This window comes from Alexandromys fortis, unplaced genomic scaffold (assembly GCF_014885135.2).
Source record: "Alexandromys fortis isolate MF-2015 unplaced genomic scaffold, M_Fortis_MF-2015_v1.1 scaffold_27, whole genome shotgun sequence".
NCBI lineage: Eukaryota > Metazoa > Chordata > Mammalia > Rodentia > Cricetidae > Alexandromys > Alexandromys fortis.
Window position 1 is genome coordinate 11672606 of NW_026067952.1, and position 13028 is coordinate 11685633.

At 41.1% G+C, this 13028-nt stretch overlaps 1 protein-coding gene across 8 annotated transcripts in view; it reads left to right on the forward strand.

Moving 5' to 3' along the window:
* The first annotated feature begins 259 nt into the window (after positions 1-259).
* The window catches only part of Ncoa6 (nuclear receptor coactivator 6), a 95896-nt gene continuing 83127 nt past the window's right edge, over positions 260-13028 (forward strand). For 6 of the 8 annotated variants that reach the window (XM_050150709.1, XM_050150708.1, XM_050150707.1 and 3 more), the window contains exon 1: positions 262-440. The gene's annotated coding sequence lies outside the window, so the exon portion shown is untranslated. Of the gene's footprint in view, positions 441-13028 lie in introns of all 8 variants that reach the window. The other 2 variants (XM_050150714.1, XM_050150713.1) reach the window with 2 other exon arrangements.

The window sequence follows — 13028 nt, forward strand, 5'->3', positions numbered from 1 at the left end:
GAAAATGCTGTTATCCCCATAGTTGGGATGAGCAAACTGAGGCGTGGAGCCATCCGCTGGGACAGCGCTGGACAGCTAACCAGACCGAGGTCGGACACAGCACGCTCGCTAGCACTCCAGCTCGCGCGCTCCACCTTGCGCGCCAGGGGACGCCTGGTCACGTGGACGGAGCCCCGCCCCTCGGGCCCGCCCCGCCCCCGCCGCGCTCCCTCCCTCTCTCCTTCCCTCCCCCTCCCTCCCCGGCCCGGTCCGGCCCATCCCCCCCCCTCCCCACCGGCTCCCTGAGGCCCTGCCGGGTCGGGCTGCGGGCGGCCGGGCGCCGACGGCCGGACGGACGGGCGCACGCGAGGACGGGCGGACGGACGCGCCGAGGGCGCCGGGCACGCACGGCCCGGGCCGGCGCTGCGAGGCCCGCCCGGGAGGGCCGGGGCCGCGCTCAGGTGAGGCGACGGCGACGCTGGCCCCGTAAGGGGTGGGCCTGCTGAGCGTCCCGGGCCCGGCCCGGCTGGCTCCGCGGGGAGGAGGCGCCGCCCGGGCCTGGCGCGCGAAGATGGCGCCGGGCGGTCGTGCAGCTCGGCCCGAGTACGGCCCGGGCCCGCAGCCGCCCCACCCGCCGCCGCGCTCGTGTCCCCGTCGCCATGTTGGGGAGCGGGCCCGGGGCCTGCGGGCGGGGCGCGGGCGGGAGCGGCGGGGCAGCGGTGGGGAAGGTGCGGGGTCCGGGCTCTGCGGGAGTGCAGGGCGGCCGGGGGTTGCGCGGGGTGGCGCTGCGGCCGGGGAGCCGGCTACCGCGGGGCGTGAGGTCGGGGCTGGGGGCGCGGAGAAAAGACCCCAGGAACGAACGGGACGGGCGCTGGGGTTGGTGGGTTGAGGGGGTGGTGGGCCGTGGAGTTGGGTTAGGCCGTGCGCAGTGTTCGGAACCCCAGAGTAGCACCCAGGGGTAGGGGAGGCGGCTTGGGGACCAAGTCCTGGCTGTCAGGGCTGGAGTAGTTTTTTTTGCGTGCATGCACAAGAGGTGGTTGCTTAGAAATGGGGGCTGCGAACGCGAGTATCAGAGTGGGGAACTGACACGAGAATCAATCTGGAAAGGTCCTGGCGCTGAATGGCCAGTCTTTATGACTCCCGAGGGTCTCAAAACCTATGAGCCCCGAGGAGCCTCTTAGCCCCGTTGGAGGCAGCAACAGGAAAAGGGAAGAGCTTGACGAGGAAAGAAAAGGTGGCCGGGGTTGGATGTAGGAGCTGGACGGCAAAAGGTACAGAGAGTGGAACTGGTTAGGAACGGAGAGCACCTCCATCAACTCAAGGAGTTGTCTTTAAAAGGAGGGACCCGGCTGTTTGGGGGCGGTGACCCAAAGTGCGTTTCCTGGAAGGGGACAGCCGCTACTTAAAGAGCAGGGTCACCTGGGGAGGTCATCCGAAAGGTCTTGTTGGAGCTAGTTAAATAGTGAAGAACGAATATGTATTGACTGGTGGCTTTAGAGATGTCATGGTTTCATTTCAAGTAGTGATTTTACCCTGAGACCTAGAAAGCCAGTTGATTTCTCAAGATAGAACGTTGATGAAAGGGGCTCCTGAATATGGCCTACTGCTTCCTCATTCGACACTTTGCCTTACAGGCGCTTGCTAAGTCAAATAGCTCCATATATTAGGGAGTCATTAATTTTTGTTTGAACGAGTTGGTCAGTACAAAGGCTGCGTGGGATACAAAGAAGTACAGATAATCAGTTATTGGATATTTCCTAGCTTGCCATTCGTACAAAAAAAAACATCAAGAAAGAACCTTTTTCTAGAGTTTAAAAAGATGATCCCTTTCTTCTAGATGTTTAGTGCACAGCGAAAGTACACAAAAAGCCTAAAGGGAAAAAAAGAACGATGAATAGAGACCTAGGGTCCCTATCCTTTTCACTTTAATTGAAGTTTTGTTATAATAGGGGATTCAGAGTTTAAATGGATACGAGATAAATCAGCCAGTGATATATAGTTGATTTATGTCCCGCAGTTTTGCATCTACAATTTCAACCAATCTCTGATTGGAAACATTCATTTAAAAACATTGGATCTGTGCTAAACATACAGGTTTTTCTTGTTGCTATTATTTTTTCTTGTTATTCCAAAACTAATCAGCTTAAAAACTGTTTACACGACATTTACATTTTATTGGGTATTACAGGTATAGGGGATATGCAAATACCATATCATTTTATATAATGACTTTAATATCCTAGGAGGTCCTAGAATCCATTGACAATATAAGACCCCACATAATTAAAAACAAAACAAACCTTAGAAGCCAAGCCTGGTGATTCACATCTATAATCTCCTTGCATAGGAGGCTGAGGCAGGAGAGCTTTAAGTTTGAAGCTGGACTGGGCTATAGAGTATAGGCCCAGTCTCAGGAGAAGAAAAAAAGACTTTCAGGGGTTGACATTGTACTTAATGGTAGAGTGTCTGTCTAGCATACAACATAAGGTCCTTAGCTTTATCCCCACCTCAAAAGGGGTAGGGAGGGACTTTTAATCAAAAGAATTTCTAAGGATTTTCAACACCATGTGTATATTCAGTAAGAATTCTTCTGAGTCTAATGCAGAGAGGTAGGATCTTATGTGTGTCATGGTCTTTGTAGCATAGATCTCTCAAAGTAATATTTTTAATTGTATAAAATAAACTACATTGATTACAAATAAAAACAGTTACATTAAAATGGTATAAAATTATTTATGCTGTTGTATCTTGTGCACATACCCTTTTGGGAATGTGGTAGGGATCAAACTCAGGGCCTTCTCAATCTAGGTAAGCACTGTAATACTGAACTGTCTCCCTTGCACCCTGTGTGTGTGTGGTATGTTAGTGGTATGTGTGTATGTAGTGTGTGGTGTGTGTGTGGAGTATGTGTATATGCATGTGGAGACCAGAGGCTGACTTTGGGTGTCTTCCTTGATTGCTTTTCTATCTTATGATTTTTTTACTTTGACATTTTATTCTCTGTTCTTTAGTTATTTGTATATGTGTGTAGAAATCTGAGGACAGCTTGGGATCACTTCTCTTTTTCCACTTATGTGGGTCTGCCAGATTGAACTCAGGTCATCAGGCTTGACAGCTAGTACCTTTACCTGCTGAGCCATTTTACAGTCCCAGCCATTTTATTTTTTGAGACAGGGCCTCTTGCTAAACCTGGAACTTAGTGATTCAGCTAGGCTGACTAGCCAAGGGGCTTCAGAGATCTGCTATTCTTTACCCTCCAGCGGTGGAGTTACAGATGTGCACTATAGGACTAGGGTTGCAGACTTCGGTCCTTATGCCCTTGTGGGATAAGCACTTTACCAACTGAGCTATCTTCCAAGCCCTATATATACTCTGATACCAGCACGTTAAAAAATAGGATCTAGTTGTGGGTCTGATAACTTTAATGTCAAAGACATGTAACTTGAATAAGGTGGTGCATGGTATTTGCAAGTATGGTCAGAGACAAGATGAGAAAGGGTGTTAAAGACTTAACTGAGGAGTTTAGCCTGAATCCTCCTCAGGTGAGGAGGAGACAAGACTTTCGAGAGGAGTAGTATATGATAAGATTTAATTTTTAAAAGATGAATGGATGTTCTTTGTGTGTATGGGTGTGCGCATGTGTGCTCATACACGTAGAACCCAGAGTTCAATCTCCATTGTCATTTTCTAGGCACTGTTTAACTTGGCATTACATTCATGTCTGTCTGTCTATTAGTCAGTCTATCATCCATCCGTCTATCCATCTATCCGTCTATTCCTCTATCAGCTGGGCCTTTTGATGGCCTGGAATTTGCCAAGTAGGGTTGGCTAGTTGCCTAGCAAAACCCAGGATTCTGCCTGGCTGCTTTTTCTGCACTGGGATTTTAAGCATGTGCCACTGTACCTGTTGTGTTGTTGTTATTGTTTGTTTGTTTGTTTGTTTTAATTGGTTCCTGGGGTATAACTTAGGTCCTCATGCGTGGAAGACAAGAACTTTAAAAACTGAGCTAGCTTCCCAGCACAATGGGGATGTTCTTTTGAGATATGGGTGATAGACTGAAGAGAAAGGGAAGAAATAATAAGGTCTTAAATTGAGGTCTGGAGAGTGGACATTGATCAGAGTTAGACATTCCAGGTGTTGATAACTGATACTGTGAATGATAAGGGAGCATTTTAAAACTCTGGCTTAGATGATGATTATCAAAAACATTTTTTTCAGTGAAATAAAGATAAATGGGAAATTGTCATAGATAATAAGTTAGAGGGTGTTGTTGTTTTTACCATTCCAAAACTGTTAAGTGTAGTATGTTATGTACTATATACTATATACTCTGTGTGTGTGTGTGTAAGTTATATGTGTGTGTGTAGTATAGCTTAGAAAAATTAGAGGTGTCAGTTGACATAAAAAGTAGAATAAGATGCAAAAAGTATTCCTAGAGTATAAGAATTATAGCTTCCTACATTAAGATTCACCCTGTCTCGAAAAACCAAAAAAAAAAAAAAAAAAAAAAAAAAAAAAAAAAAAAAAAAAAAAAAAAAAAAAAAAAAAAAGATTCACCAAACTAGCTCATAGGTCAACCACTTGTTTTTGTAAAGGATGTTTCATTGGAGTACAACCATACTTGTTTACATAACATCTATGGCTGTAGTGCTTCCAGTGACAGAATTGAGCCGTGGTGACAGAGACTATATATATACTTGTTGAATATACTTATTGTTCAATGGCAGCAAATTGGCTGTTCTGGGGTTTGCTGAGTGGGTTAACTGTGGTAGAGTTAGGTTTACGCCCAGCTGAGGCTTGTTCTGTTAGATTATATATTGTCATATTGTATTTTTTTTAAGTGTTCCTTTACATATTCTAATTATTAACCCTTGTATATAGGTACTACAGATGTCATTTCCAAAAGTGGGAGGGTGCTGGACAGGTTGCTCAATGGTCTAGAGCATGCATCCATTGCCCTCTTATGGTCTCCATGGGCACTGGATACATGTGGTACATATACATTTATTTATTTACACATAAAATAAAAGTATTTAAATAAATAAAATGAATCCGTTTAAGGTTGCTGAAAGCTTGGAATATTACTATCAACATTATCAATCTTTTCTTCCCCCAAGATTTTTTAAGTTACTGTGTATATTATCTTCTGGAATCTCAACTGTTTTGACCTTAATGTTTACATCTCTGGTCCACTTTTTGTGTGGGATGAGGTGAGGTGCAGTTTCATTATTTTATCTGTATAATCGGTGATCTCAATAGCAAATATTGAATAGCACTTGCTTTCAAATTGTAAACTTTTCAGTGGAATCTGAGGTCTCAATTTCAGCTTTTCTGTTTACTAATTGTATGACCTGGAACAGATTTATGAGCTTTGTGCCTTAGCTTCCTCCTCTTTAAAACAGAGATAATAGTACTTTATTAGTAGAGTTGTTTAAAGGATAAAATAATTCCTGTAACACATATAACAGTGCCTGGCATCTACAAAATGTTCAATAAATGTTAGCTGCTATTTATTTTTACTGTTCATTCTATTTATTTTACTTGACACAGAGTAGGGACTCACCATAGTTAAGCAAATTGTCACATATATTTGTCTCTCAGGTTAATTCAATATAATTGAGAGCTAGGCAGAAATGATCGAAAGGAATTTCTTGGTAAAGTCTTTAAAATTTTACACAAACTTCTGAATTTCTGACTTGTCTTAAAAACTTGGAAGAGCTCCAAGCTCATATTCTTTCATAGAAAAGCTCAGTAAAACTTGTAGGCAGATGTATTTTCCAGTTCTTCATGCTCTGCAGAACTTTCGCTTCATTTTATGTTCTATAAACATTTGATTTTCTGATTATTTTTGGAATTTTGGATATTGTCTCTCTTAACCAAGAAAAAGCAAATGGGATGTGGTCGGAATGACTGAAGATAAGCGTGTGTTTATGGGCAGGTTAAATATTAAAATATATTTAAAAGGCTGAGCTATACTTGAACACAGTGAATAAAATGAGATTTTAATTTATAAGATGAGGTGACTGACTTTCATTCAGTTCAGCTCCCTGGATTTTTAGGCATCTACTGTGCTTTGGGTACCGTGCTCTTAGGGGTTACCACATTGGTGCTAGCCAGCTTTACGAAATATCAAGAGGTCTTTATACTTGTGATATGGAGCTGCTATCTTAACAGTTCCACAAGAGAGAGGAAGCAGGAATTCATTTTTCAAACATTTTATTAAGAACTACCATGTATGCTGCAAACTACACTGCAGAGTCTATGGGATACCAAGATGAATATAGCAGAATTTGTGTGATGAATATCTGTAATATATTGTGGAACTGAGCCTCAAGAATTGTGAGAATCTTAATATGTGGAGATAATACACTGTTGTACAGACTGATGAATCATGAGTATAGTGGTGTATGCTTAAGGGATGGCAAGAGTCTAGTTTGGGGCTTGTGAGACAACTCAGCAGATAAAGACACTTACCCAAGTTTGATTGCCAGAACCCACCTTAAAGTAGGAGAGAACTGACTTAACAAAGTTGTCCTCTAACTTACACACAGACCAAATAAAAATAAAGAGTTCAATTTATCTGAAAAACAGGGTGTTACACTGAGTTTTTGGAGATAAGACCCAAATTGAAGATTGAATGGCAGCAACAGTGATAGGTAAAACTTAGGTAGGGCTCATATTTTGCATGCTTACTATTCGCTAAATAGGTGATGAGCATTTTTCAAGTTATATTTTATTTATTCTCATAATAACTTAGTGAAGAAGCCTCCGGTTTTTAAAATTCCTTTTTGTAGACTAAGCAAGAAATATGGGTAACGATTGATAATAAATTTGCATTTGGGCAGTCTAGTTGCAAAGTCTGTGTTCCTAGTTTGTGCATTTTCTTACAGACCATGGAAGGCTTTTTTGGTTGTGTTTGTTGTTGTTTTGTTCTGTTTTAAGACAGCTTCTCTCTACGGAGCCCAGGTTAGTGTTGAATTTGAGATACTCCCTTCTCTCCAGAGTGCTGGGATTACAGGTTTATGCCACACACCTGGTTTGTGGTAGACTTTGAATGTTCTATTTTTTCTTGTTCCAGGCAGGAGAGTTTGGCTTCATTGACTAAACAGTAGGACTCCATCAAAAATTTTAGTGTTGTAATGAAAGCTGTCAGGAAAAAGAAGCCCTGTTGTGAAGTCCTGGATCAATATGGGAAGAAAGGGAAGTGATGGAGCTGGTTTATGCCTTCTCTGCTCATTAGATTGGTTGCTTCTTGAGGGCTGGGCTGGGGGTTGCTCCTACATTATTCCCTTCCTTGCCATTGGCTCCAATGTCTACCTACTGTATAATCTAGCATATTTTATCTACTTTTAAATAGTTGATCTTTTCTACTTTAGTTTATTCTAAAAAATACATATGGTGGTGCCTAGGAGTTCAACAAATATTTGCTGAGTTAATTAATACACTTCTAGGCCCAGAGCAATGGCTCAGCAAGGAAGAGTGTATATTGTTCTAAGTTTGATTTCCAGCACCCACATCAGGCAGCTCATAACTACTTGCAACTCCATTTCCAGGAGATCTGAACAGCCCTTTGAGCTACACACACACACACACACACACACACACACACACACACACACACAGAGAGAGAGAGAGAGAGAGAGAGAGAGAGAGAGAAAATAGCTAGTAAAATATTTAATAAATGTCTACAGCCATAAATGGATAAGTACATAAAGGGAATAAACTCTATTGGTAGAAGGAGTAATGGCAGCCATATAGTTTGATATGCTATATTTATATATAAACCAGAACATGTAATTGTGAGGGATTTTCTGTTCTATATCATTAAGAATAATAGTGAACAGCTAATAATATTAACTTGTGTCCGTTAATAATACTAATGATCACCAACTTTGAAGGGCACTTATACTATAAATAGGTATTTATGTTCAGTGTACAACTTTGGCATTCCCAGTATGCACGCAAAGAGGCAACAAAGTTCTCATTAGCCATCTCTTTTACTAATACTAAACCTGTTGAATATTTATTTCACACTGCCCATTTATTTACATTTTTTAAAGATCAAACAAAGGGGGCTGGAGAGATGGCTCAGAGGTTAAGAGCATTGCCTGCTCTTCCAAAGGTCCTGAGTTCAATTCCCAGCAACCACATGGTGGCTCACAACCATCTGTAATGGGGTCTGGTGTCCTCTTCTGGCCTGCAGGCATACACACAGACAGAATATTGTATACTAAATAAATAAATAAATATTGAAAAAAGGAAACATTTAAAAAAGTTCAGACAAAGGTCTCACAGGAGGACATGGTGAATTTGTGAATCAGATTACTATTTGGGAAATTGTTCATTAGGTTAAGTCCCTACCTATATTATTAATTTTTAAATTACATTTATTCATTAATTTTGTTGTGTGTGTGTTTGTGCACATGTGATCATGTTTTCTTGTACCACATGGGTCTCAGGGATTGGACTTAAGTTGTTGGGCTTGGCAACAGTTGCCCTTGCCTGCTGAGCATCTCACCATCTCCTTTTCCATATTTATTTAATGTTATATGAAAGTAACTCTGGTTTTTCTATAAAATATAGACTTAAAGTATTTAAACAGTTGAAGAAATTTAAAAGTATCATTGTTACCCACCAAATGTCAGCAAAGCTGAGAAGAATTCTTAGGTAGACTGCATTTTATTAAACTAAGAAAAAAATCAAACCTAGGTGCCATGGCTCATGCCTGTAACCCTAATACTCAGGAGCCTGAGGCAGGAGGATTTCTGGTTCCTACCAAACGTAACCTAGATTGTGAGAAGAGAGTAAGGAAAATCAAGTAGTTTCCAAATAATTTATTTTTAAACATCTTTTTCCATTGTGTACATTATCTAAGAGCAATATGTGTACATATCAATATTCTATGTATTGACATGGTAAGCAGCTCTAAATCTAGAAATGTCCCTAAGAAATAGTGTCTTTGCTTGGAATGTAGCTCAATGGAGAGTGACTGTTGTGAGTGTTCCGGGGTCTGGTTTGGGTACCCAGCACCAAGTAAACAAAAAATAAGAATTTCAGTAGAAAAATTTTGTGTTATGTGTAAGTTGTCAGCATGTGTGGAGATGATGCATTCAGAACCATTCAGATGAAAATAACTGTGTTGGGGGTTGGGAATGTGACTTCTAGTTGATATTTATTAAATGCATGCCAGGTATTGAGAACTGTCCACAGGTATATTTGGGCTTCAGTATCTGTGGAGGATTTATTTCAGACTCTCTTGGATACCAAAACTCATAGATTCTCAAATTCCCTATAGAAATGCTGTCCAGACAAATGATGGTGGCTCATGCATTAATCCCAGCACTCGGGAGGCAGAGGCAGGCGGATTTTTGTGAGTCTGAGGCCAGTCTGGTCTACAGAACGAGTTCCAGGACAGGCTCCAAGACTACAGAGAAACCTTGTCTCGAAACAAAACAAAACAAAACAAAACACATTAAAAAAAATGAAGAAAGAAAAAAAAAAAGAAAATGCTATCCTATTTGCATTTAACCTCTGTATCCTGTATTTTTGGAATTACCTTATCTCTAAATTATTTATACTACCTAATACAGTATGAAATTGAAAAAAATGAAATTTATGCTCTGGCAATGCTGAAGCTTACATGGGAAGCCCATATATGGCGGTTCTGTTGAACTTGTTCATATTGGGTTTCATGGTCTAAGTTGATGAGGATGACTGACCAAGTTTCTTCCTCTCATACAGTATAAATACTATATAATTAGTTATATTGTATCGTTTAGAGAGTTAGAAAAATCATTACAAATGTAATTTTCTATTTTTTAATGCAGTATCTTTAGGTACAGAGGGCCATCAATAGTTTCTGCTTTCCAGGAAAAGTTCTCTAGAAAGGTCCTGTGAACATAAAAGGAGAGAAAGAGAGTCACAGCATTTGGTAGACTAAGGCAGGAGAAGGAAGGTACTACAAGCTTGGAGCTATTCTAGGCCATATAGTGAGTTCCAGTTCAGCTGTACTACATCATAAGACCGTCTCTGGATACAAAGCAACACAGTGCTGTGGGAATTTGGAAAATAGATCACTTCTTGGAAAGTGAAGGGAAGGCGCTATGAAAAAGGTGGCATATTGGTTTTCCTGGGCTTCAGTTACAGAGATGCTAACTCAGTGACTTAAAACAGCTAAAGTTAATTTCTTATAGTTTTGGAGGTCAAAACTTAGGCTAGACTCTGAACTTAGGGTGCCAACAAAGTCGTGATTCCTCAGACTCTGGTAAACTTCTACCTTTCTGCTTTAGCCTCAGAATGCCAGGATTAGAGACTTGTGCTATCCTGCACAGCTAACGTCAGTTTTTGGTGCTTCTTGTTTGCCACCACATCACGCTAGTCTCTTCCTTTGTAGTCACGTGGAGCTATCCCAGTGTCTCTGTATTCAGATGTCCTTCTTAGAAAGACAAGAATCATTGGATTAAGAGCCTCCTCTGATACCACCACATCTTAACAAGTTTCCTATTTCAGATTAAGTCCCTTTCAGAAAATAAAGACTTAAACAGATTGGAGGACACAATTCATCTCTTAATACGTAGCACTTGAGATAACACAGAGCTAGTAAATTAAATTTTACTAAATAGACCAGCAGTACAGTTCAGTAGATAAAGGTACTTTCTGCTTTCCGCAGAGTTGTCCTCTGACCTCCACGTTTACACCATGGTACGTATGTCTCACACACATCATGAACACATATACACAATCAAAACCTTTACAAAACAAATAGATACAGATAAGATTGTAACAAGAGGGGAGATGAGTCAAGGGATGCCAGGTATAAAAAGGATAAAGTGTGGGTAATTAAATGATGAGTTGTCTGCTTGCTGGTGTGTGGAGTTGTGGAGAAAGGAAGCCAGAGCAGCTTGTTGGTGGCATGGGTACCATGTCTAGGACATTTCCATGTTGGTGACTTTGGTGGCTGGACAGTATTTGGGAGCAGGGTATTGCTGCAGAATTTTTTAAATAGTGGGTGATGATTCAAAATTTGGGTAACTGATTCAAATTTTAGGGACAGTTATCAGGAAACACCCAGAATTAAAACAGAGGATCAGTGATTTAACACATCCATCATTTGTTCTTGCCATTAATTCTTTATTAGGACAGTCCAGAAGTAGCCCTTCTTGTAAAGAATAATAGCCCAGAAAACCTTGAGGATTTTATGAAGCCTCTTCTCTTGGTCAGTCATCTGTGGGCACTAGGAAGTAGCTTTTCAGGGTATCTAAATCAAAAGCTTGTCTGTGAGTTTAGGCATTGATAACCATATTGGTTTCATTTTCTTTTTTCTTTTTTTAAAAATTTATTTATTATGTATACAATATCCTGTCAGTGTGTATGCCTGCAGGCCAGAAGAGGGCACCAGACCCCATTACAGATGGTTGTGAGCCACCATGTGGTTGCTGGGAATTGAACTCAGGACCTTTGGAAGAGCAGGCAATGCTCTTAACCTCTGAGCCATCTCTCCAGCCCCTGGTTTCATTTTCTTGCAGATTTTTCTTCAGACTTCTCTTTGCTCTCCTTTACTTCTTGTTTTTTCTCTAAACCTGTTCGGCCTTTCCATATTCTTTAAAAGCTCTGACTGATGTGGGTTAGAGTGACAGCTTGGCGATTTAAGAGTTCTCTTGCTGCTCTTCCAGAGGACATAGATTCAGTTCCCAGCACCCATATAGCAGCTCACAACTGTTCATAACCTAGTTTCAGTTCCTCTTTTGCTTCCGTGGGCATCAGGCACACATGTTCTGCACATAAATAACATTTAGGCAAAATACTCAAACACAAAAATTTAAAAAATATATCTGTCTAATGGAAACATGTAAAAAAAAAACCACTGTACTATTCGAGGTAATGATAAAATCCCCCTGTGTGTGTGTGTTGTGCACACACATGTAAGCATACTTGTGTGTATTATGTGTGTGCTCATGGGTGTGAGTGTACATATAATACATTCAGGTGTATGTGCCCATGTGAAAGCCAGAGGTCAAATTGGGTATCTTCTTTGATTGCTCTCCACTTTACAACCACTACTACTATTTTAAGACGGGGTCTCTAACCTAATGTGAAACTCAAAGATTGGCCAGTGAACCCCAGGGAATCCTCTTCTTTCTGCCTCCTAGCACTGGGATTATAGGTGTATTACTTTTCTGTTGTTTTCTGTTGTCATAATTTCACCATGACCAAGGCAGTTTATAAAAGGAAGCATTTAATTGAGCTTAGGTTTCAGTGGGTTAGAGTCCATGTTATCAGAGCAAAGGCATCACAGCAGGAAGAGCTGAGAGCTCACATCTTGAACCTGAAATAGGAGGCAAATAAACAAGCTCTAGATGATGTCTTTTGAAACCTCAAAGCCTGCCCCCAGTGGCATACTTCTTCATCAAAGCCCTACCTCCTAATCCTAAAACAGCTCCCAGCTAAGACTTACAAGAGACGGTATTGTTCAAACCACAATAGGTGTGTACTCATTTTTTCTTTTTCTTTTTTCTTTTTTTATTTATTGAGCTCTACATTTTTCTCTGCTCCCCTCCCTGCCTCTCCCCTTCTCCCTTCAACCCTCCCCAAGGTCTCCATGCTCCCAGTTTACTCAGGAGATCTTGTCTTTTTCTATTTTCTACTTCCCATGTGGATGAGATCTATGTAAGTCTCTCTTAGTGTCCACATTGTTGTCTAAGTTCTCTGGGATTGTGGTTTGTAGGCTGGCTTTCTTTGTTTTATGTTTAAAAACCACCTATGAGTGAGTACATGTGATAATTGTCTTTCTGTATCTGGGTTACCTCGCTCAAAATAATGTTTTCTAGCTCCATCCATTTTCCTGCAAAATTCAAGCTGTCGTTATTTTTTTCTGCTGTGTAGTACTCCATTGTGTAAATGTACCACATTTTTTCTTATTCATTCTTTGATTGAGGGGCATTTATGTTGTTTCCAGTTCTGGCTATGACAAACAAAGCTGCTATGAACATAGTTGAGCACATGTCCTTGTGGCACGATTGAGCATCCTTTGGATATATACCCCAAAGTG